Source organism: Bubalus kerabau, chromosome 10 (genome assembly GCF_029407905.1).
Source record: "Bubalus kerabau isolate K-KA32 ecotype Philippines breed swamp buffalo chromosome 10, PCC_UOA_SB_1v2, whole genome shotgun sequence".
Classification (NCBI taxonomy): Eukaryota; Metazoa; Chordata; class Mammalia; order Artiodactyla; family Bovidae; genus Bubalus; species Bubalus kerabau.
Window position 1 is genome coordinate 11,935,435 of NC_073633.1, and position 22,619 is coordinate 11,958,053.

At 46.3% G+C, this 22,619-nt stretch overlaps 1 long non-coding RNA gene across 1 annotated transcript; it reads right to left on the bottom strand.

The window, feature by feature from the left end:
- Positions 1 to 18,670: 18,670 nt before the first annotated feature.
- LOC129620389 (uncharacterized) lies at positions 18,671 to 22,355 on the bottom strand. Its single transcript, XR_008698507.1, has 2 exons — positions 20,820 to 22,355; positions 18,671 to 18,998 (listed from the first exon to the last, which is right to left on the bottom strand). It is a non-coding gene; the product is annotated as an uncharacterized LOC129620389 (long non-coding RNA).
- Between the last annotated feature and the right edge of the window lie 264 nt (positions 22,356 to 22,619).

The window sequence follows — 22,619 nt, forward strand, 5'->3', positions numbered from 1 at the left end:
CCTGAAAAGTTTTTTTTTTTTCTTTAATAATTTTATTTATTTATTTCTGGCTGTGCTGGGTCTTTGTTGCTGTGAGGACTCTTCTCTAGTTGTGGTGAGCGGGGCTACTCTCTAATTGCGGTAGCAGACTTCTTATTCCAGTGGCTTCTCCGGTTGCGGAGCACGGGCTCTGGGGTGCACTGGCTTCCGTAGCCACGGCCCATGAGCTCAGAAGTTGCGGATCTGGGCTCTAGAGCACAGGCTCAGTAGCTGTGGGGCACGGGCTCAGTTGCTCCATGGTATATGGGATCTTCCTGGATCAGGGATCAAACCCATGTCTCTTGCACCTTTGTCTCCTGTATTGGCAGGTGGATTCCTTACTACTGAGCTACCAGGGAAGCCTCCCTAGTGAAAAGTTTTGAAGTAAATTCCATCTCTCCTGCCCTGTTTCTGGTGCTAAGTCGCTCTGTGCAACCCTTTGGACTGTAGCCTGCCAGGCTCTCTGTCCATGGGATTTTCCAGGCAAGAATACTGGAGTGGTTGCCATTTCCTCCTCCAGGGGATCTACCTGACCCAGGGATTGAACCCACGTCTCTTACATCTGCTGCAGTGGCGGGCAGGTTCTTTACCAGTACCACCACCTTACCAGTTTCAATTAAATTCATGAAGCTTTAAAGCTAATAGAACCTCACAATAGGATTTTAAAATGTCAATAATTAAAATATGGTGAAGCAAAACTAAAATGTTAGCAGACTTAGAACTTTGAGAATTTATTAAATCTCAATGAAAATGTTTTCTTTCTTGAGTCTTCACACATGCTTTTTGTAAGAGTTAGGATACAAATAAAATTGCCAAAACAAAGAGATGCAAAACTGCAGAGATTCAAATAGGGTAGAAGTGTATTCTCTCTCAGATGACAGCGCTGAGGAGGGAGGGTCCAGGTGGGCTTCGAAGGGTCACTACAGGACCCAGGTTACTTCTGTCTTCTTGCTTCATCATCCCTAGACCCCAGGGCACGGTCCCTGTCCACTCAGTAAAGCTGACTTCCCACATATCCCGGTTCTAGTTTAAGGGAGGGGATCTGATTGCAGATGCCCAATCATTTCAGTGGCAAAATTCAGAAGTAGCACATGGCCCTTCCCTTCAGGACTTCTGAACACATGCAGCATGAAAGGAGACTGTGAAAGCGGTCTTTAACTGGGACATCAGGGTCTTTCTGGGAGAAGGCGATGGCACCCCACTCCAGTACTCTTGCCTGGAAAATCCCATGGGTGGAGGAGCCTGGTAGGCTGCAGTCCATGGGGTCGCTGAGGGTTGGACACAACTGAGTGACTTCACTTTCACTTTTCACTTTCATGCATTGGAGGAGGAAATGGCAACCCACTCCAGTGTTCTTGCCTGGAGAATCCCAGGGACGGCGGGGCCTGGTGGGCTGCCGTCTATGGGGTTGCACAGAGTCAGACACAACTGAAGCGACTTAGCAGTAGCAGCAGCCAGGGTCTTACTAGGAAAGGGGAAATGTGTTTAAGGGCGAAAGTAGCAAGCTTCCACACATTCTAATTGGTTTTCTGCTTCCTACCCAGCCTGTTCCAATCTAGTCTCTGAACTTTTCTAAAATGCGAGTCCGGTCAAAGCACTCCCATATATCATGTTCCTGGAGAGCACTGGATGGCCTTCAGGAAAAGTTCGAGTGAGTCCTTGGCTGAAAGCACAAATTCCATGGCTGCCTTGTGCCTACCAGCTTGGCCTTATTTTCTGCTATTCCCTCACATTAGGGCTGCCAGAGTTAGCAAATAAAAACATAGATATCAGTTAAATCTGCATGGCACATACTTATGCTCAAAAAGGATTTATTGTTTCTCTGAAATTCATATTAACTGGGTGAGTTGTATTTTTTATGTGGCAACCCTACACAACATTCAAAGTTACTTTAGTCATAATGAAAAACGCATGCTTGTGATTCCCCAAACCGGTCATGCCTTGTCAGCCCTATGTCATTCCCTTGACCTAAAAAGCCTTTCCCTGCTCCTTTATCTGCTGAATTGCAGCTTATCCTTTGAACTCAGGTCAAAGGTCACCTTTGCTAAGACATTGTCCTTGACTATCACTGGGCAGCCCTTGAAGTCTGATGTAGCGGCCCCTCCTCTGAGCTCTCAAGACACCAGGGCACACCTCTAGAATATCACTTGCCACTCAGTTTATCATTATTAATGCTCCTGTCTGATTCCGCACCTCGACCACAAACCTCTTGAGAACAATTTCAACTTAAATTATGTACCTCCCCATAGTAGACACTGTCTGATATGTATTTAATGAATAAAGAGGCAGCACAGTGTAGCAAAAATGATGAAGGAAGAGGGGAAGAGACTGGGTTCAGGTGCTTAGTCTGTCTCCTGAGTGCATGCATGTGTACTAAGTCACTTCTTTTGTGTCCAGCTCTTGGCGACCCCCTGGACCGTAGCCCACCAGGCTCCTCTGTCCATGGGATTCTCCAGGCAAGAATGGTGGAGTGGGTTGCCACTTTTGGAAAGTAAGGGCTAACATCCTTCACACACAGCTTTCTCTCTTCTCCATATTGAGAAAATAAATTGTATTTGCTTAAACAGTGAGTTAATCTAACACTCAAAACGTGAGTAAAAGAAAACTGGTAGAAAATGGAGAAAGCCCAAAAAACTTTGAATCTAAGGCTGTAACCCAAGCAATTGGTGTAAAAGTGAAAATTTAGCCAGATGTCAGATGTCAAAGCCCACTTTGTGGAGTCTAGCTCTCCAGCGGTAAGAAGCAGGACCCAGGAGGTGAGTGAGGTTCGTTGTAAGGGATCTGTGGAGAGACAGGAAGACAGGACCCTCGACAGCACAGCCAAGCCTCATGGAGGTGGAACCATCTTTGGGGCCCAGACGACACTGCAGCAAGCTCTGGGCTTCACACACAAGGGTGTCAGCTTTACGTTGTCTCGGCAACTCCCTGCCTCTGTTTCTCCCGCTTCTGCTGCTATTGACCAATCTTGAGTGATGCGTCTTGTTCAATAGCTCCTTTAAATAAGAATTCAGATTCTTACTGGTTCATGCATCACCATGTAGCACAGGCTGCCTCTGTTTCACAGAGCTTTTGAAACAGGCCATTGCATAGGCCCCTGACAAGACTAAACACTGGCCTTTCTGGGGTCAGGCACCCCTCCTTGGACAGGGGAACTGGCCTTCAGGACAGACAACATGGCCAACTTTTCTAGATGAACTGTGGACAGGGACAGACACTCAGAGTATGGTCAGCTGTCTGTCTATTTGCTCTGAACTGGTAAAACCATTTGTCATGCAGAGTTGGGGAAAGGGAAGCTCATCTGATTGTTGAATGCCACATTCTGGGGGGTGTGAAGAGCAAAGCTTGTTCTGTTTTTCCTCAAAATGTATTTAATGTCTCTCACCGCTTCCATCTTCCTGTCTTCAGTTCAGCCATGCTGCTGCTAAGTCGCTTCAGTCGTGTCCGACTCTGTGCAACCCCATAGACGGCAGCCCACCAGGCTCCCCCGTCCCTGGGATTCTCCAGGCAAGAACACTGGAGTGGGTTGCCATTTCCTTCTCCAATGCATGAAAGTGAAAAGTGAAAGGGAAGTCGCTCAGTCGTGTCCGACTCCTAGCGACCCCATGGACTGCAGCCCACCAGGCTCCTCCGTCCGTGGGATTCTCCAGGCAAGAGTACTGGAGTGGGGTGCCATTGGACTTCTATATTTCTTTACACCTATCTCCTCTCTCTCTCTTTCTGTCTCTCCTGACCTACAAATACGTTCCTCTGTGTTTCCACACCCTCTTTCTACACCCTCTTTAGTAGGCTAAAATACCTGCTCATTCTTCCATAAAGTTTCTTCAGACTCCAGCCTGGTCCAGTCTCCACTGTGATAAGCTCCAGTAGACTCTTGTACTTCTTCTTCCATAATATCCCCCTGTTTGTCATTGTCTGTTCACTACCTGCCTCTCCCGCTGACAGAGGCTCAGGGAGCGCAGGCGTTCCTCTCTTGTCCCTGCTGTTCCCTCCACTTCTGGTCCAGCACCTGACACTTAGTGGAACTTCATAAATATTCGCAGAACAAACGAGCTTTTGTTATCATGCCATCTGTTCAGAATGTTTTCCATTTAAGAAAAAGATAAGAGCCCCAACAATCTCAGTGTTAAGCAAAGCCAAAATAAAATGTTTTCAGAGTTGCGCTAGCAACTCTAGAAAAATTGGGCTTCCGTCAGGGTGGACAGGCAGATTTCCATAGATGTCCTTGGGAAATGACGCAGGAAGGTAACCGGCAGGCAGAGGGGAGGGCCCGGGCCCTGTGACGGATCAGGTAACAACTGAGTGGGGATGGGGGCAAGGGTGACGCTCCTTGCCCCACACCATCCACCGCTGGCACCCCGCGCCTCACCCCCCAGCCTGCCTCAGAGGAGCCGCTCCAAGGACACCCTGGAACAGCAAACATGGGATTTTGTTTGCAGACTTGGCTGAGCAACAAGGCCTCTCCCTGACCTTCTCCCCGCATAGTCATAAAGGGAAAGAGCCTGTTTAAAGTGCAATTGCCCGAGGTCCCCCCTCCATATTGCCACCCTGAGGGAGCAGCTCAGCTGGGCCTCACCTCCAGGGAGGGGCAAGGAGACTCCCCAGAGCTCGGCCCTCAGCACTTTACCCCAGGGCAGGCGCCTTCCCCGGGAGGGAAGGCCAGGCCCTCTGGGTCACTAGGAGTCCCTCCCCGGCCAGGGGCTGGGCTGGGCAGCAGCTGCCTTTGTGAAGGAGCCTGGGACCCGCCCGTTATGTTAGCTGATGGAAAGCTGTTTGGGGGATGTGCAGAGAATGAAGGGAAGCCACCTAGGACATCAGCCAGCATAGAAGAGTAGCTCTCCCCACCCCCGTCCCCACCCCATCTCACCCGGCGTTTCCCGAGTCCTTCTCTGGGATTATCAGACCCGATAATCGAGATTTCTCCACCATGACGGCGACACAGCTCTTCCCTGTCTCCACTCCTGTTACTCCCCTGCCTTGAGTGTCTGCGGCCTTGTCTCTGTGGCTCTTGGCTTCGGTCCCACCCTACTGTAGCGTCCCTCCCCGTGTCTCACAGCGGGGTCTGATGGGGTCAGCCTGTCAGCATGACTCTCATGCCAGACCCCCTCCAAGGCCGTTGGCCCAGCAGTGGGAAGCTGCCCCTGAACTAGGGACTCATTCCTGGCTTAATCAATTATAACTGGAGCCACACGTGCAGAACGGGTCAACCGTTCATTCACTGGACACATGGGGCACATCTTCTATGGAGACTACAGCAACGAGATAAAAACCACACAAGCCTCTGTCTTCATGAACCTCACGTTTTACTGGAGGCTGGGAGGACTGGCAAGAAACGAAAAGGAAAACATTCAGCTGGTGGAGAAAACAAAGCAAGACTGGGGTACGGGGAGTGAGGGAAACAGGGGCGTGTGCCACTTTCAGATGAGGTGTTTGGGAAGGTCCACGTGGGAGAACGGCGTGAGTCATTAAGGACACAAAGAAGGTGAGACTTGCGAGAAGGAACAGTCACAGGGCCCTGGCACACATGACAAGTCCCTGGAGACATGGCTGTCACGCTTATAGTGACACGGTCAGCACCTGGAATCACAGGGAGGCCGGGCCGTCTGGGGCCTCACAGATGACAGGGCGAAACCTCCAGAAAGTACACAGTGCGCTCTATGGTGCTTGATTGAGTCTGAGAAGGGCCCGGAGCACGAGGGGTGTTTCGGAAGGGAGCCTGAGGGCCGGCACCCACGCTCTGTCTGCACCTGTCTCTGCCCCAAAGCCCCACCGCGGGAGCAAGGATGCCCCGACTTCCAGTTAGGAACGCTCCAATTCAATGGGCCTTAACGTTTAGGGAACGTCAGAATCGCCTGCGCTGCTTGTGAAGTCATGCAGGTCGCAGGGCCCATTCCCAGTGGTTCCGATCCAGTAGATTCAGGTGTGGGGCCCAATGATTACGTTTCTAACACTTCCCTCACGTGATCCTTGTACACGTTCCACACTCTGAGCAGCGCTGCTTGCATTTGCCCTCTCATGACTAACTCTCAGCCCCTCCAGCTTTGCTCTTCCCTCTGATATGACCTGCCTCCTCTTCTGTTTCTCCTTCAAAGCCCAGCTGGGGCCACTTCCTGGAGGACACCTTCCCCGACTTCCAAGGCAAGGCCCTTGGTGCCCTCCTCTGAGTATTAGCCCCTTAGATTTTATCGCGTCTAATTGCTGCGCTCACATCTATCTGCCTTTTGGATTACAAGCACCTGAGGACAATTTCTCCAGTTCCTACAAGCAGGTATGTGTTCAACAAAGCTTTCTGAAGTCCCGTCTTGTTTTTCCCTGATGTTTGTGAAAAGGAAGGTCATCTGGGGAAAGAATTCCAACTCGCCCCACCCCTGGGCCGCCCTCACCATCGAAACCCCATTTCACCCCAAGTCCTGCTTTCCCCTGAACTTCCTGGTTCCAGCCAGTCCAGGCCCACTGATGTAATGACATCTGGCCACTAAGGAAGTTGAAATTCTTTATCTGACAAGTGCAGTTTGAAATTTTTAGAGAGCTGTTTTATTAAGACTCAAATACACACAGTCAAGCATCAGAATGGCAAAGCACACACGGCTTGGCCGGAGGATCAGGAGCCTCAAAGAGTGACCTTGGGCAGAGCACTGGCCCCTTCATGTGTCAAAGGATGGACCTGGATAAAAGGATTTCTCAGGTCCTTTCCAGCTGTCAAATTCCAGGATTACAGAATCTTGAGTCCAGTTAGATGCTAAACAAAGATATCCAGATTCTTAGCATGACTGTGCCAAGTCTGGTGGGAAATTTGTCCGTCTTACAAGCTGTTGCCTAGTTTTATCTCTGCATGTGGAGTCATAAGAACTCCCTAAATATTCCACATGTGTTATAGAGTGAGGCAGCTGCAGGAGCAAGCTGTGGAACTAAATTGTAACATAGAGAAAGGCACAAAGACTAGCGTTTGAATCTTAGCATCACTACTGTGTGACTTTCAGCAAATTCTTTAACTTCTCTGAGCCTTGGTTTCCTCATCTGTAAAATGGGAGCAAGAACAGTCTCTACCTTGTAGGATTACTACAGAAATTAAGAGAAAATAATTAACAGCAAGGTTTACAAAGAGGCTAGTTCAGCAGGTATTAGCTTTCAGGGGCTTCCTCTGGACCATTTCAGTCCATCTCTGCTGCCAACTTGGCCCCTAAATGAGGAAAACATTGTGTACTCTGAGCTCCAAAGTCCTTCTGATGAGCTTCTGGTTACCCCTCATGGCCTTGCTGGGTCACTTATTCATCCAACCCATATCTATGGTTATTGCTATTGTTCAGTCGCTTGGGCATGTCCGACTCTTTGTAACCCCATGGACTGCAGCACACCAGGCTTCCCTGTCCTTCACCAACTTCCAGAACTTGCTCAAATTCATGTCCATTGAGTCAGTGATGCCATCCAACCATCTCATCCTCTGTCATCCCCTTCTCCTTCCTGATTTCAGTCTTTCCCAGCATCAGGGTCTTTTCCAATGAGTCAGTTCTTCGCATCAGGTGGCCAAAGTATTGGAACTTCAGCTTCTGCATCAGTCCTTCCAATGAATATTCGGAACTGATTTCTTTTAGGATTGACTGGTTGGATCTCCTTGCTGTCCAAGGGACTCTCAAAAGTCTTCTCCAACACCACAGTTCCAAAGCATCAATTCTTTGGTGCTCAGCCTTCTTTATGGTCCAACTCTCACATCCATACATGACCACTGGAAAAACCATAGCCTTGACGGGACGGACCTTTGTCAGCAAAGTAATGTCTCTGCTTCTTAATACACTGTCTCAGTTGGTCATAGCTTTTCTTCCAAGGAGCAAGTCTTTTAATTTCATGGCTGCAGTCACCATCTGCAGTGATTTTGGAGCCCAAGTTTTATCCAAATGCCAGGTATGGGATGAAGAATAGATACTGATAGCTAAGACACTGTCCCTATCCTCAAGGAGAAGGTGCTTTCTATAGTTCAGGATATTAAAAAAAAATTGATAGTTATCCTGTGGTGAGTAAATGCTATCAGGGTCCAAGCACATAGGAGAGTTCAGAGGAGAATTCCTGGGCCAGGTGACACCGCGCTGAAGGGTAAGGAGAACTGGCCCAGTTGGCTGGTGGGAGGGATGAGGATTCTGAGGGGAGAGGGACAGTAGTCTGGAGAAGTGAGCAGGACCGTATCACCAAAGTCCGTGTCCCTCCATGTAGACATTAGTCTTCAATTTAGGATTTAGCAGAGGCACTGCAGGGTTTAAGCAAGGGAATGGCAGAATCGGCTTTCTGTTTATAAAGATCTCTCTTGCTGTCGTGCAGAGAACCTGGGGGAGGTTGACAAAACTAGAAAAGGAGAAAACCACCCCAACAGCGCCGATCCAGGTGAGGATGGCTGACGGTGGTGGCAGAGGAGAGATATGATGAGACATTTGAGAGGCATTTACAGGGTGCCAGCTACAATGAGGCAATGAATTGCATGACAAAGTGACTGAGAGGGAGGGGCCAAAAACCATGCCGAGATTTCTGCCCTGGCCATCCAAATGAATGCTATCATTACTGAGATGGTGAAGACAGGGGAGAAGATTTGGGGGTAGGGTGAGGGATGAAATCAGTTTTAGCAGATTTTGGGCATGTGAAGCTCGAGAATTGTTAGATAGGCCCACCTAACCCTATTCACTTCAGTGTTCTTGCCTGGAGAATCCCAGGGACTGGGGAGCCTGGTGGGCTGCCATCTATGGGGTCGCACAGAGTCGGACAGGACTGAAGCGACTTAGCAGCAGTAGCAGCAGCAACCCTATTCACAGATCACTGAGAAGGAACTGATAGATGAAAAAGTTGAAGATGGTGAAGAAAAGAAGACATTAATCATTGCTTCTAGAAAGCATGCAGCCTCAAGCACAGTGGGAGGATGACTCTTAGGCAGGAGTGTGGCCCACCCCAGCTCTTGGGATGGCAGGAAGGAGGCAGCCACAGGTGTGCTCTGGGTCCCGGGGAGCCCTGCCCTTCTACTTGCCCAGAGGTCTCCGACCCGTTCAGTTGACCCTCGCTGCCTGCCTCAGCCAGGCACTGAATTAGTTCTATGAGTAGGACCAACAGTACTTCACCAACCACTTTGAGCAAAGAGGTGGCCTTGCCTAAGTGAGTGTGCGTCCGGTTTCTCGCCTGTGAAATGGAGCTGGATGATACCAGAGGGTGGTCGTGAGCATGGCAGGAAACTCTGTGTGAATGTGCTCGGGGGCTCGGAGTAGTGCCCGGCCCAGGGATGCTCCTCACAATGGAAGCTGGTCCTCCCAGGCTCTGGGTGCGTGCTAACGACCCCGGGGCTTACCTGGGCTGCTTCAGGCCTCCTCCCGTTCAGACTGGCCTCCTGTTTCCACCCCTCTCCTCTCTCCATTAAATTCCTGTTTCCAATTTTTAGTTCACTTGAAAAATCAAAGATAACAAAGAAGCTGTGACTTGGAAATTCTCCAAGCTGCCTAGCACTTAGAAAAAAATTCCTGGCCAATAATCAGAATCTGTGGAATTTAGGGATTTAGGGCCATGGAATTTTTATTTTGAACACTGGTCTGATGAGAAGAGCACAGAATCTGTAGTGAGTGAAACTAAATTTTGGGCTTCCCTTGTAGCTCAGCTGGTGAAGAATCCGCCTGCAATGCAGGAGACCCCAGTGCAATTCCTGGATCAGAAAGATCCCCTGGAGAAGGGATAGGCTACCCACTCCAGTATTCTTGGGCTTCCCTGGTGGCTCAGCTGGTAAAGAGTCTACCTGAAACACGGGAGACCTTAGTCCTGGCTCTGTATTTAAGCAGGCAGACTTGGGGCACCTCTCTGAGCTTTCATTTCTTCTATAAAACCTCTTCACACAGTTACTGTAAAAAGCAAATAAGCTCGCATCAGGCAGTGCCCTCGGAGAGCAGTCCAGTGCTGTGTGAGCATGTAGGATGGTCTCCGTGTCTGAACGTGGAGTGGCCAGCCCAGGTAAAATCTGACGACTGAGTCCTCAGAAGCCCCCAGGAGGATGGGTTTCCTAACTCTGCCATCATAACAGCTAGACTTGATGAACAACAATGTTATTTGTTTTTAAATGTGTTTCTTTTTGGCTGCACTGAGTCTTCTTGGCTGGGCACAGGCTTTCTCTCATTGGGGTGAGCAGGGACTACTGTTTCTTGTGGTGTATGGACTTTTCACTGTGGTGGCTTCTCTTGTAGAGCACACGCTAGGGTGTGTGGGCTTCAGTAGCTGCAGCTCATGCGGAATCATCCCAGACCAGGGATCAAACCCACATCCCCTGCATTGGTGGGCAGATTCTGAACCACTGGACCACCAGGGAAGCCGAACAAGAATGTTCTAAACATGTATCATTATTTTTCTACCATGCATTAGTAGTAATGTTATTGTTATTAGTAATGGCTCCTGTTTGTTGAGCACTCACGGTGCACCACCCACCTTGCTAGGGTTTACCATACATTATCGGGTTTAATCCTTTCTAGGACCTCGTGAGCTGATACTGTTATTATCCCCCATGAACAGTGAGAAAACAGATACTTAGGCTGAAATTACTCACAGTTAGTACAGGGTGGAACCACAGTTTGCATTTTAACCACCACCCATGCTACCTCCCAATCGAGTGCCTGACGGATCTTCCCCTTGCCCAGCATGTGTTCCATCTTGCCCCTACCCCAAAATAACTAAACCATGTGCCTCCTTCCATACATTTGATTTTTAAACAGAAGTATTTTGGTTAGGGAGTGGGGATGGTTTGCTTTTTTGCATCATCTGATTCCCAGGAGCTTTCAGGGGAAGGAGTGGGGCAGGAGAGTCTCACTGCATTCTCCAGACCACCCCACACAGACTACCCCCTACCCAAGTCTGCCTGCCCAGCAAAGCCCCTTCACCTTCCTGCCTCCATCTACAGGGCCAGAGACAGCCCTGCTCCCCAGACTGAGAGAACGTCCCTGGAAATCAAGCCTTCTGGGTTAAGTGAGCAACGTCATCTTTTGTGGCTGCAAAATTTCTTAACACCCACCCCGCCCCCCCAACACACACTTCATAAGGGAAGCAAACTAGCTTAACAGTGGAGCTCATGCAGGAGAAGAGATGGGGACGTGACCAATTACCTGGACTTTGTACTGCTCCATTTTGAACCTGTCCACTTAAATCTCTCTTTACTGATAAGCTCGTGCTCTTTACTTCACTTACTTCAATGGCCTGCTTCCAGCGAAGCAGAAGGTGGGGAGAGCCGGGCCACAGGGCACCAAGACAGTGGGGCAGCTGCCCGCAGAAGGCTGCCTGGCGTTGGCCTCGAGGCTTAACCCATTCCGCCCTGATGCTGGGTGTGCTGGGAGCCACCGGGCCTGCTCTGGGGAGCAAGGGCCCCCCAGCCAGAGCTAGAGTTCTCAGGATGGTTCTCCTGACTTGCCATGCCAGTGGATGTTGCTCCAGAAAATTCCCTTTATCCCTGAACACACTTCGTTTAAAGTTGGAAAGAGAAAAACCAAATAAAGTTTTGAAAAAGTAGATATATTCAACATCTTGTAATAATCTATAATGGAAAAGAATCTGAAAAAGAATAGATATATCTATGTATAATTGAATCACTTTGGTATGCATCTGAAACATTGTAAATCAACTCTATTTCAGTTTAAAAAGAGATTATTTCATTACTAAGGATGACATTTATTTTATTTAGTTTATTTTTTGTAAAAATGTTTGTGTGTGCTCAGTCACACGCAACTCTTTTTGCCACCGAATGAACTATAGCCCACCAGGATCCTCTGTCCGTGGAATTTTCTGGGCAAGAATACTGGAGTGTGCTGCCATTTCTTCCTCCAGGGGATCTTCCCAACCCGGGGGCTAAACTCTAGTCTCCTGCTTAAAAATGTGGGCTGCATATAAAAAGAAATAAAAGTAATTAGAAAAGTCTCCTAGGGCAGGTAAATGTGTAATTTTCTTATGTGCAAATTAGGATGCGTTGTACAAAAGCAGGTTCATTTGTATACGTGTCGTCATAGCACCTGGGTAAGAACTTGGTCTGCACTGTCTCCTGTGAAGTGGATTTTCCTTGACAGATGATGATGCAGGGACTTGCCCAGGGTCCAAGGCTATAAGTCGCATAATTGCTATTCCAGACTTATGCTGTCTTGGCAAATATGGGGAAGGCTTGTGACTCTGACAAGCATCTGCTTCTCCTGGGAAGTATGCCCACAAGGAATGCCTAAAAACAGTGGAAACTGTCTGCTTTCTTTACCTGAATTCATTCATTCACTTGTTCATTCAGCAAGCATGAATTCAGGGCTTATTCTGTGTCAGCATGTTCCAGGTGTTAGAAATAAGATATAGCCCCTGTCCAGCCAAGCACTAAATTGACATTGTGTAGAAGATAAAACACTGTAAATGCCAAACTTAGCAAAACCTTTCTTGATGGATTTCATTTTCTCTTTGTCGTAAAAACTCGTAGCACTGATATTTGCTAAGAAATGCCATTCCTAAACCTTCTGACTCTGTTTAGCAAACATTTTTATCACACCTTTCCAAAATTCATGCCTTCTTAACCCAGTTAGACTGCAAACTCTTTGAGAGCAGAGGCATGACACTTATCAGCCTCTCGGAATATGTGCTCTGATGTCATGCAAATCATTTCTGACACCTAATAATTTCGCTATAGAATCAAAATGTTCATACTTAAGCAAATTATCAATTTTATTTTTAAGTGTTGAGTTGCACACTCTCAGTTTAACCTATCACTTTTTTCCCCCCTTGGATCTAAATCTGGACTGTGAATCCATGCGTGTAGAGTTATGATAATACATTATATAATTTGAAATTAAGGTCTTTAAGTCTCCCGTTCCTATAAATCTGGAAAAATTGCCAGGGATACATTCGCTTTAAGAACTCACTTCCAAACTTTTTTGTTCTCTCTCCCCCTTCCCTCGCAGTCTCCCACATGACAATATGATTTTTCCAAGTTCATGCCGTGCCTTCTGGGCTGTGAACAAAGGCCAGGGGAGTCTGAAGGAGGTCATTGCCCCCTGCCTATTGTTCCTGAGAGTTCTCAGGCCCCTGCCATGTTCTCGTTTAAACACAAGACCTGTTAAGTACTTCCTAAAGCTAGAAGTTTGGAGAAGGAGAAGGAAAAGCTGTCGGAACTAAACCAGCTGCCAGTCTGATGACCCTAGTACAGAACCGATCCAGGGCCAGCTGTGGGGACAGGAGAAAGGCTGGGGCAAAACTGTAAGTTCAGGAGCCCTCCTTCTCCCTGGGCTGCGGGAGCCCTGCCCTTCCTCACCTCGGCCACCCTCCAGCCAGGTGCGACCTTGGCGCTGTACCTGCAGGAGAAGGCGGAGGCGTTTGCTTCCCTAAGCAGTGCCTGACATTTTGCCAGGAGGCCTGGGGCCCCACGGGCGTCACAGGTGGCTCAGATGGGCTTGAGTGTCCTGTTCCCAGTCGAGGCTGGTCTGGAGGGAGTTTCCTTAGAGGGAACCTCTGGAGATGGATGTGGAGGTGGGAGGCCTTCTCTCTTTTCTTGGGAAGGATGTAAACTGCTCCATCACCCTACCATCTAATTACAGTGTTCCAATCTTGTGGTCCCACTCTCAAGAAAAGACAGCAAACCTCTAGGCTGACATGACCAGAAGCTCACCTGTACCCAAATCCCTCCACTTCGCCTATCCTCTGGCCTAAAATTCGTACTACTCTCTCCAGTAGGTCCAGGAAAAAAGACCATGGGAAAACAAAAGAGTGCTGTTGGAGAGTGAAAAGTGTAAGCGCTGGCGTAATGGGCCCGTAAGACCGACCTGTTAGCTGATGCCACGTGGGAGAAGGCAGGCTTTGAGACACAGAGCAGGATCAGCGGGGTGAGTCTGAAAGCAGAGGTGGGTCAGGAGGTCCCTTGGCACCAGCTGCTTGTGACAAAGGGGCAGGAAGAAGGAAGCCAAGGAGGGAAAAGGAGGTGAGGCCAGAACAGGCAGAGCGACATCTCTGGCTCAGCCAGGGGTTTGCGCCCCAAGGGAAGAGGCAGCGGCCTCACACTGCTCCCAGCCCTTGGCGGCTGCAGGGGAATATGGGCCTCACTGACCAGACTTTTTTATTTTTTATTTTTGGAGAAACCAACCAGCTTTTTTGTATGTCAGCAACAAATTTAATAATTTTTAAACACTCGTGGGCCTGCACAGTACAAGCTAAATGAAATATCTATGGGCCCCCTTCAGCTACCAAGAAAAATGAAGGAAGAGACTGCCCAGGCCGTATTTGCTTCCGGGGCAGCTATAACCCTGGATTGCCAGCTCAACACAGAGAATTTAAACAGCGAGAGAACTTAATCAAACCCTTTGAGTTCCACCCACAATAGTAATAGCCTCTTTGCAGCTCAGTTCCCTAGCCTGACCTTGAAAACAGTTTAAAGTTCAATCCATTCTTTTCTCTTTTCCCTCTTCTTCCAGCTCAAACAAAACTAAACCACAAGTCTTCCTAAGAAACTTACTCTGCAGAGGCAGCGCTTAATTCTAGAGAAGACCTTTGCCTCCATGTCATTAGTCAAGAAGGTTCCAGATGGGTTCCCGAGCCAGCAATGTTTTGAACTTGGACAAAAGCCCTGAATGACCTTGGGCAAAGTATCTAGCCTATCTGATTTCCTTCTTTTCCTCATTAAGAAAAACTATTATACTGGATGGGGGAGGGGGCGGAGCACAAAACCAAGAGAGCCAGATCACTCATTTTCCAGATGCCATGCACCTCCGTTTGCTCCTCCGTGATGTCAGGGGGTCAGACTGCAGGCACTGGGTGCTAAGGGTCCCTGACACCACTCTCCTCTGCGGAACCCAGGCAGGCCCTCTGGCAGCAATGTGAAATGGGTAACATTTGACTTCTTCAAGCTTCATCCCACCTCCCTTTACCTGATGCCCTGGAGCTGAACTCTGGATGCCCCAGGACACTTGAGAAAGAATGCTGGTGTTTTACTAACTGATATAGCAAGGTATGCATGTGTGTGTGTGTGTGTGTGTGTGTGTGTGTGTGTGTGTATGTGTGCATACATATATAAAGCTAGAGAATATTATGGACATATGAACAATACTTATACCAAAAACTACATGAGACATTTTTTGCCCTTTTGTCTTTTTGTAAAGGTTAAGAATGTACTAACCCCTGATTTTACAGATCACATCCAGGACTTCATGCTGAATGTCATTAAGTGTTCAGTGTTTGGAACTGCCTGCTCATCCTGACTTGGAAGCAAGTTTATTTATTCAGCATAAAAGGAAGTATTTGAACTCACAGAGTGTGATTCTCTGCAACTTTTAAAAGCAGCAAGACTGGACAGACAACTTTTAGGACAATAAGACATATTTCTCTGTTCTGAATATTTTTTGCTATCGCAACTAAATTCTATCTATGTAGGAGCTCAACAATAAAAATGACTTAGTTTGGGCTAATACAGGTAATAATTTAGATGACAAAAATGAGCCTGTTTTTTTTTTTTGCCTAAAATTCTGTCTGTTGTCTTCTCCATTCAACTGTTTAGTTTTTGAACCATTCTTTTGTGAAACTGAACATGTAAACAACATTTTCATGAATATCACCATATCACCTAGGTCAATAGAATAAACTCTCCCCAACCCACTCATAGTTCTTTACCTTGGTGTATTAGATCTAGCTGGCCTTTTGGAATGAAAGATTTGCATAAAATCAGGCAAAAGCAAAATAGAACTGTCCTTTGCTGACTGGCAGGCACAGATCATGGTTTCTATTCCTTTCTTTCTATCTCTCAACGTTTAGCATGGTTTCCACCACAAAAGACATGTCAGAGAGATTATGCTTGGGAACTGACTAAGAGAGAAGTCCAGCAACTGCACAAGCTGAGCCCCACTGGTCCAGCTCTGGGCACGTCCGTCCTGCCTCTGACCCAAGATTCACTTGTCGCGATGGAGCTTCTTTCACAGACACTCTTTTCAGGGCATGGTTTTGTCATGGTTCCCAACTCATCTTCCCCTCTCCAAGTGAACGCGGGGCTCTCCCAGTCCCATCCTAAGAAGCTGGATGATTCTCCTGAAGGTCCCATCCTGGCCTCTTTTCCCCCAGGCAGCTAACCATGTTGATCATTTCTCTTTGGCTTCTCCTCCGATACTTACAGCTTTGCCTGCTGTCATTTAGAAGCTGCTAACGGAGAAGGACACAGCACAGTGAATTCCATCAAAGCTCTCTTCTTCCAAGCCACCAAGTGGAAACCGGTATCATACTCTGCCCCAAGAGAGTATTTTCTTGATGCTACACTCATCTCAACACCTGCCATGATCCCTATGGGCTTGGGACTGTTTTCTCTTTTTCTGTTATGAGGCGTAACCTGTCATTCTTCTACCTTTATTTCTGCGGCTTGGGTTTTTCCTGACCCCTCCTCTCTTTTGCCTTGGTCCCTAGACAGCAGAGCGATTAGAACAGTAACGTTTGCGCCCTACTGCTGTTCCTGGAGCCGCTGCACAATGACCCGCTGTTACCACAGGGCTTTTTCCAGGGTCCTGTCTGTGATGGGCAGCTCTCAGGAAGGACAAATGCATACTTTCATTTTGTTTCATGAGACTATTGCTGGCAGTTGATTTGGTTGGCTGGTTGGAATGAATGGCCTTGCATTGAAAGCCATTGTGTTTTTCCTTCTCAGAGACATCACAGTTGCCCACCTGCCCTCTGAATCTATGCTAATATTTTATATACTTTTGTGATGCTTCTGCTCTTAGGGGAGAGATTTTGCAATGCATGCACTTACTACTTTACATAGAGGTCTACTACCAAGGTTTAACTCTCTACCAAAGCCAGGTGCTGTTTAAAAGTGTGATCATTTGTCAGATATGGGGTTTTCCTTAAGTTTCCCTTCACTATAGGGTTTGTTGGCATCAAAGACTCAGGGACTGGCAAGAAATTGATTTCAGGACCCCCGTTTGAGAGAGGCAAGTGATGAGGATGCACTAAGACATTAATTTTGGATTAACTTTTGAAGTTAATCATCCATGGATACGACGCATATTTATCAGGACTGCCCAGGTGGTGCTGTGGTAAAGTATCCACCTGCCAATGTAGGAGACTCAAGAAACATGGGTTCGATCCCTGGGTTGGGTAGATCCCCTGGAGAAGGAAATGGCAACCCACTTCAGTATTCTTATCTGGAAAATTCCATGGACAGAGAAGCCTGGTGGGCTATAGTCACAAGAGTCAGACACAACTGATCACAGCTCATCTATCTATCCATCTCCTATATGCAAGTACCATGTGTACAAGCAGTGGAAAAAATTGAAGAGCTGTTAAACTAGAACAACAGATGATTTTTTTTAGGAGCCACAAGTCATAGAGACCCAAAATCTCTTTGAAGAATAAATGAAAATTACCTGGAAATAGTACTTTTATGTATCAGCTCTTCTCTTTCTTTTTCTTCTTTTAAAAAATGTTCTAAAATAGAACCGTCATCAGAGGCACCAATGAAGCCTGATAGAGGCATCATAGGAGAAGAATTGGTGCCAGTGCCCTCCTGGTGTGAGGTTACAGAGGAGGAGGAGAGGGGAAGTGTGACCTCTTCCCTTTGTGGGCTCTTGGCCACCATATCCTGGGGATTTTTTTTAAGGGACTGAACAACTCAATCAAGGGAAGTTAACAAGAGTCAAATTCCAAAACCCAATTTTTGAGGCCAAATACTATAAAACTGCTTAAGACCCTGCCATAGAGTGGATACCCAGGCTTAGCTGAATTAAATCTGTATTATCATAGAGAAGCACTAAATAGAAGAACTAGAAAAAATTCCTACTAATGTTAAAATAGAATGAAAACTGAAAAAGTCATTTAGATTTAAAAGAGGTATTTGTAAATTTGTTTACAAACTAATTAATGTAAAAGTTACAAAATTAAAATGAGCTCAGATCTTCTGGTCCATGAGAAGTTTACCATCCTAGGTACATGTTTGGTAATGTTGGAATGGATTTGCATGAGAATTGGGGCTAAATTTTGAAAAATTTTGTCATCAAAGGTTTTGTTGGTTATTGAAAAGGGCTCTTCACCTACTGGACAGATCCTTCTCTCCAAAGCATTTCTAGCTAGAGGTAGCTAACTGCTTTCTTTCTTCTTTGCAAAGCACCTCACGTAATTTCAAGGAAACATTATTTTAGGACTCAAGTTTATACTAATTAACAGATATTCTGAGAAGATATAAACTCCAGACATTCAGAAGAGCTTAATTCACCACATTTTAAAAAAGACACTTGAAGTTAACGTTATAGTTTGCAGAAGATAAATTCCTAACTCTGTCTATTTTGTTTAATTTGGCTGCTAAGAATGTCCTTAATTCTTTCAAGTGTCTGTAGAATTCACTCTCAAAGTAAAAACAATTTAAATTCACCTTAAGATAATTTAAATAAACACCACTGGAGTATGTGTAACACTTGGAGTGGGGAGAAGGGCTGAGGGCTTTGTGAAACCTCATGCTGAACAGAGTTTAAAATGACAGAACATTAGGCACTGTTTTTGTCGTGACTGTCTTGCCTCCCCTCCCCTCCCCCACTGGGCCTTGTGGCTGACCAGCGGGAGGTTCCTGCCTTAAGCTTCAACTCTGCCTATGTGGTCTTCCTTCATAGTAAATTCCCCCAAAACTATAGAAGATGAGATCTGGTAAAATAACTGTGACACTCCAACATGCTTATAGACATTTTAGAAAAATGAAAAAAGGTGCCATGAACTGAATGTGTCCCTCCCGTCCAATACCCCAAATTCGTTAGTTGGAGCCCAATGTGATGGTGTGGTGATATTTGGAGGTGGGGCCTTTAAGGAGGAAATTCGTGCCCATGCTCAGTCCTGTCTGACTCAGTGAGCCCGCCAGACTCCATTGTCCATGGGATTTTCCAGCCAAGAATCCTGGAGTGAGTTGCCATTTCCTACTCCATGGGATCTTCCCAACACAGGGATTCAAGCTGCATTTCTTGGGTCTCCTGCATTGGCAGACAGATTCTTTACCACTGAGCAACCTGAAAGCAAGGAGGAAATTAGAGTTAAATTAGGTGGGCTCTCATGATGGGAACAGTGACAGACTTTATTTTCTTGGGCTCCAAAATCACTGAAGATGGTGACTGCAGCCATGAAATTAAAAGACACTTGCTCCTTGGAAGAAAAGCTATGACCAACTGAGACAGCATATTAAGAAACAGAGACATTACTTTGCTGACAAAGGTCCGTCTAGTCAAAGCTATGGTTTTTCCAGTGGTCATGTATGGATGTGAGAGTTGGACCATAAAGAAGGTTGAGCACCAAAGAATTGATGCTTTTGAACTGTGGTGTTGGAGAAGACTCTTGAGAGTCCCTTGGACTACAAGGAGATCCAACCAGTCAATCCTAAAGGAAATCAGTCCTGAATATTCATTGGAGGGACTGATGCTGAGGCTGAATTCCACTACTTTGGCCACCTAATGTGAAGAGCCAACTCACTGGAAAAGACCCTGATGCTGGGAAAGATTGAAGGCAGGAGGAAAAGGGGACAACAGAGGTTGACATGGTTGGATGGCATCACCGACTCAATGGACATGAGTTTGAGCAAGCTTCGGGAGTTGGTGAAGGACAGGGAAGCCTGGTGTGTTGTAGTCCGTGGGATCGCAAAGAGTCAACATGACTGAGTGACTGAACAATAACAACTCATGATGGGATTGATGCCCTGCTGAAAAGGAAGCTGCAGGAAATCTCTCCCTCTCCCCCACCCGCTGCCAGCACTCATGTTCCAAGGAAGGGCCACGTGAGGACCTAATGGGAAGATGGCCGTCTGTCAACCAGGAAGAGGCCTGTCGTCAGGAACCAAATCAGCTGGCACCTTGATCTTGAATTTCCCAGCCTCTAGAAGCGTGAGAAACAAGGTTTGTTGTTTAAACCTCCTGGTCTATGGTATTTTGTTATAGCAGCCAGAGCCAACTGATTTCAGAAGCCTTCCCCAACCAGCTGGTTTTATTGACACGGCTTAGAAACTGTAGAGATCATATGATAATCTTTATGTGTAGTAGGCAGACCCTATTTGTTGATGTCAGCACTTGCCCAGAACCAAATAGATTTCTACTGTGATTGTCTTTTTGGAACACCTACTGTGTTCAAAAGGTCAAAAGCTTCATGTTAGACAAAGGTCAAATTCCACCTCCATGAAAGCTCTCAATTTTTAGACTGTCAAAGTCTCTAGGAAAAAAAAAAATCCCAGCTTGGAATTAAACACCTGGAAAATCAGCAGACTTTCAACAGCTATAACTTTCCACACTGCTATCTTCAGCCCTCCGGGGTTACTTCTTTCATTTACTATTTGGGAACTAAAGTTGAAATCTGGGTTTCCCAAGTGCTAACTTTTTTTTTTTTTTAATCAAGACAACAATAAAAACATAAATAGTGACTAAAGTAGCATTTGCTAAAGGCTCAAAGGAGAGTACAAATAAAGATATTTGATATAGGAATTTAGAGGAGGGAAAAAAAAATGAAGTTAAATTGCAAGAAGGAAAAAAACTGATGCAGGACTAGCCATCGATACAGCCCAGCTGAGAGATTGCACCAAAGTGGAGTGGTAGTGGTGACTATGTGAATAAAAAAAAAAATGAAGATGCATTAATACGCAAGAGAGATATTCACACACACAAAACATCACACCTTAGTGGCTAACTGGATACTGAGCTGTGATCCTGGAGGAATCCAAAATGATGGAGATCAAAACTTCAAAAATCTAAGTGACTGGAAATGTTTGTATTAACAGAGGAAGGTAGAAAGAGAAAAGACCCATTGGTAGATGGGGGGAGACGCGGAATTGGGTGATTCTGATTTTTTACCTGCTGAGCTTGAGGTGAAGGTTGTATTTATGACGAAAGGCAGGCGCTGGTCATGTCTGCCCCCCTTGCTATGGTATTCCTTGGTTCTCTGTTGGCTTTTGCACTCAGCCTCACACTGACTAGATCCAGATGTGAAGTTAACTCTTAACAAGCTGAGTAGCTGAGCTTTAGCAGCTGGTTGACAAATCCCCACCCCCACCCTCCTCAAAAACTTTAAAGTGGAGGCCGCCCCACCAAAATATTTAAGCAGTGCTTTGTCAAAGTGTGGCAATTTCTGCTTACACAACAGACCAGACCTAGGGTCAACCCTCCCCCCATTCATGAAGGCAAGAGCTGTCCCTTGTTCTGTTTGAACCGGAAGACCAGGAGTCATTAACCAGTCCTCAAATGGAGAAGCTGGTCACCAGGAAGTGGGTCCCAGCGGCGCCTTAGGGGGCAGCTGAGTTTGGGGGTGGGAGCCACAATCCCTTCCCCAGATAATAAGTACCTTTCTTGAAGGATATGTGTGTTTGTACATTCAGATTGCCATCATCAGAAGGTGTATCTCAATGAGGCTTTGTTTTGAAGTAGTATAGATTTGCCTTACTCAAGAAAATTAATCTGAATTTCAAAAAGCAGTAAACCAACAAAGACATTAATTCTATTTGACTATACTAACAAAATGCTTGTTTCTTTTTAAAAAAATATCTTGAAAAGCATTCCAAACAGAGAGAGAGATTTTAATGTTTTAATTTAATACATTAAGAAGGTGCATACATACCACCTGGATACAACAAATGCCATTTTTGCTTCAGTGTTTTAAAAGGAAATTAAATGTAATATATATATTTGATGTTCCTTGTCTACCTTTTCAGCTTCCATTCCTTTCCCGAATTTCTCAGAAGTTATTGCTATTCTAAAATTGGCATATTTTGTCTATGCATTTGTTATACTTTTACCAAAGGCATATGTCTCTATGTCTATTATGTAATGTTATTTTGTATGTTTGTTAACTGCATATAATTGGCATCACATATTTATCATTTGCTATTTTTATGTATCACAATGTATTTATTCTGCCACTAGATGACCTTTAGGCTGTTTTTCCCTGGAATGACCATTTTGTATATGTTTCCCTGGATGTGGGAGTTTCTCTAAAGGATCTTAGTAGACATGGAATTGCTGGATTTCACAAAATGTACCTCTTTAACCAGAGAGGACCAGCTTACACCTAGAAATGATTACCCAAAGGACACTTCTCCCAACATCATATGAGAACTCCTAACTCCCCACATTTGTTATACTTTATCATTTTGTCACCTAATTGAGACAGGATGCGACCTGGGACCCTTTACGGGAGGGTCAAATGTCCTGGACAAACATCTCCTAGAGCAACAGAATGCAAAGAAATAATGAGGGGCTGGAAAAACCTGCATGCACGCATGGCCGGGACAGTTATGAACAATAAGAGGCAAAAAGGCCAAATGCCATTTCCGAGGCGCCATGAGCAAAAGCAGGGTACCATGCATGATCCCTGCACACAGCTCCACCAAGGGAGTAGGCAGACCACCCAAACCACCCTTTTCCGCCCGATCCACCAATCCGCCCCTGCCCTCACTGCATTTTAAGGAACCACCCCACCCTACTCAGGTAGCGCTATGAACAAGGGCACCTGTTTTTTGTTTTCGTTCTCTCTTGCTGCAGCATGAGTCCCAAGAAAGCCTTGCCCGAATTTCTCATATGGCCTCTTACCAATCTCTATTGATTCAAGAATCCAAGAGTCCAGGTTAGTAACACAATAGGTATCTTCATTTTCATCCT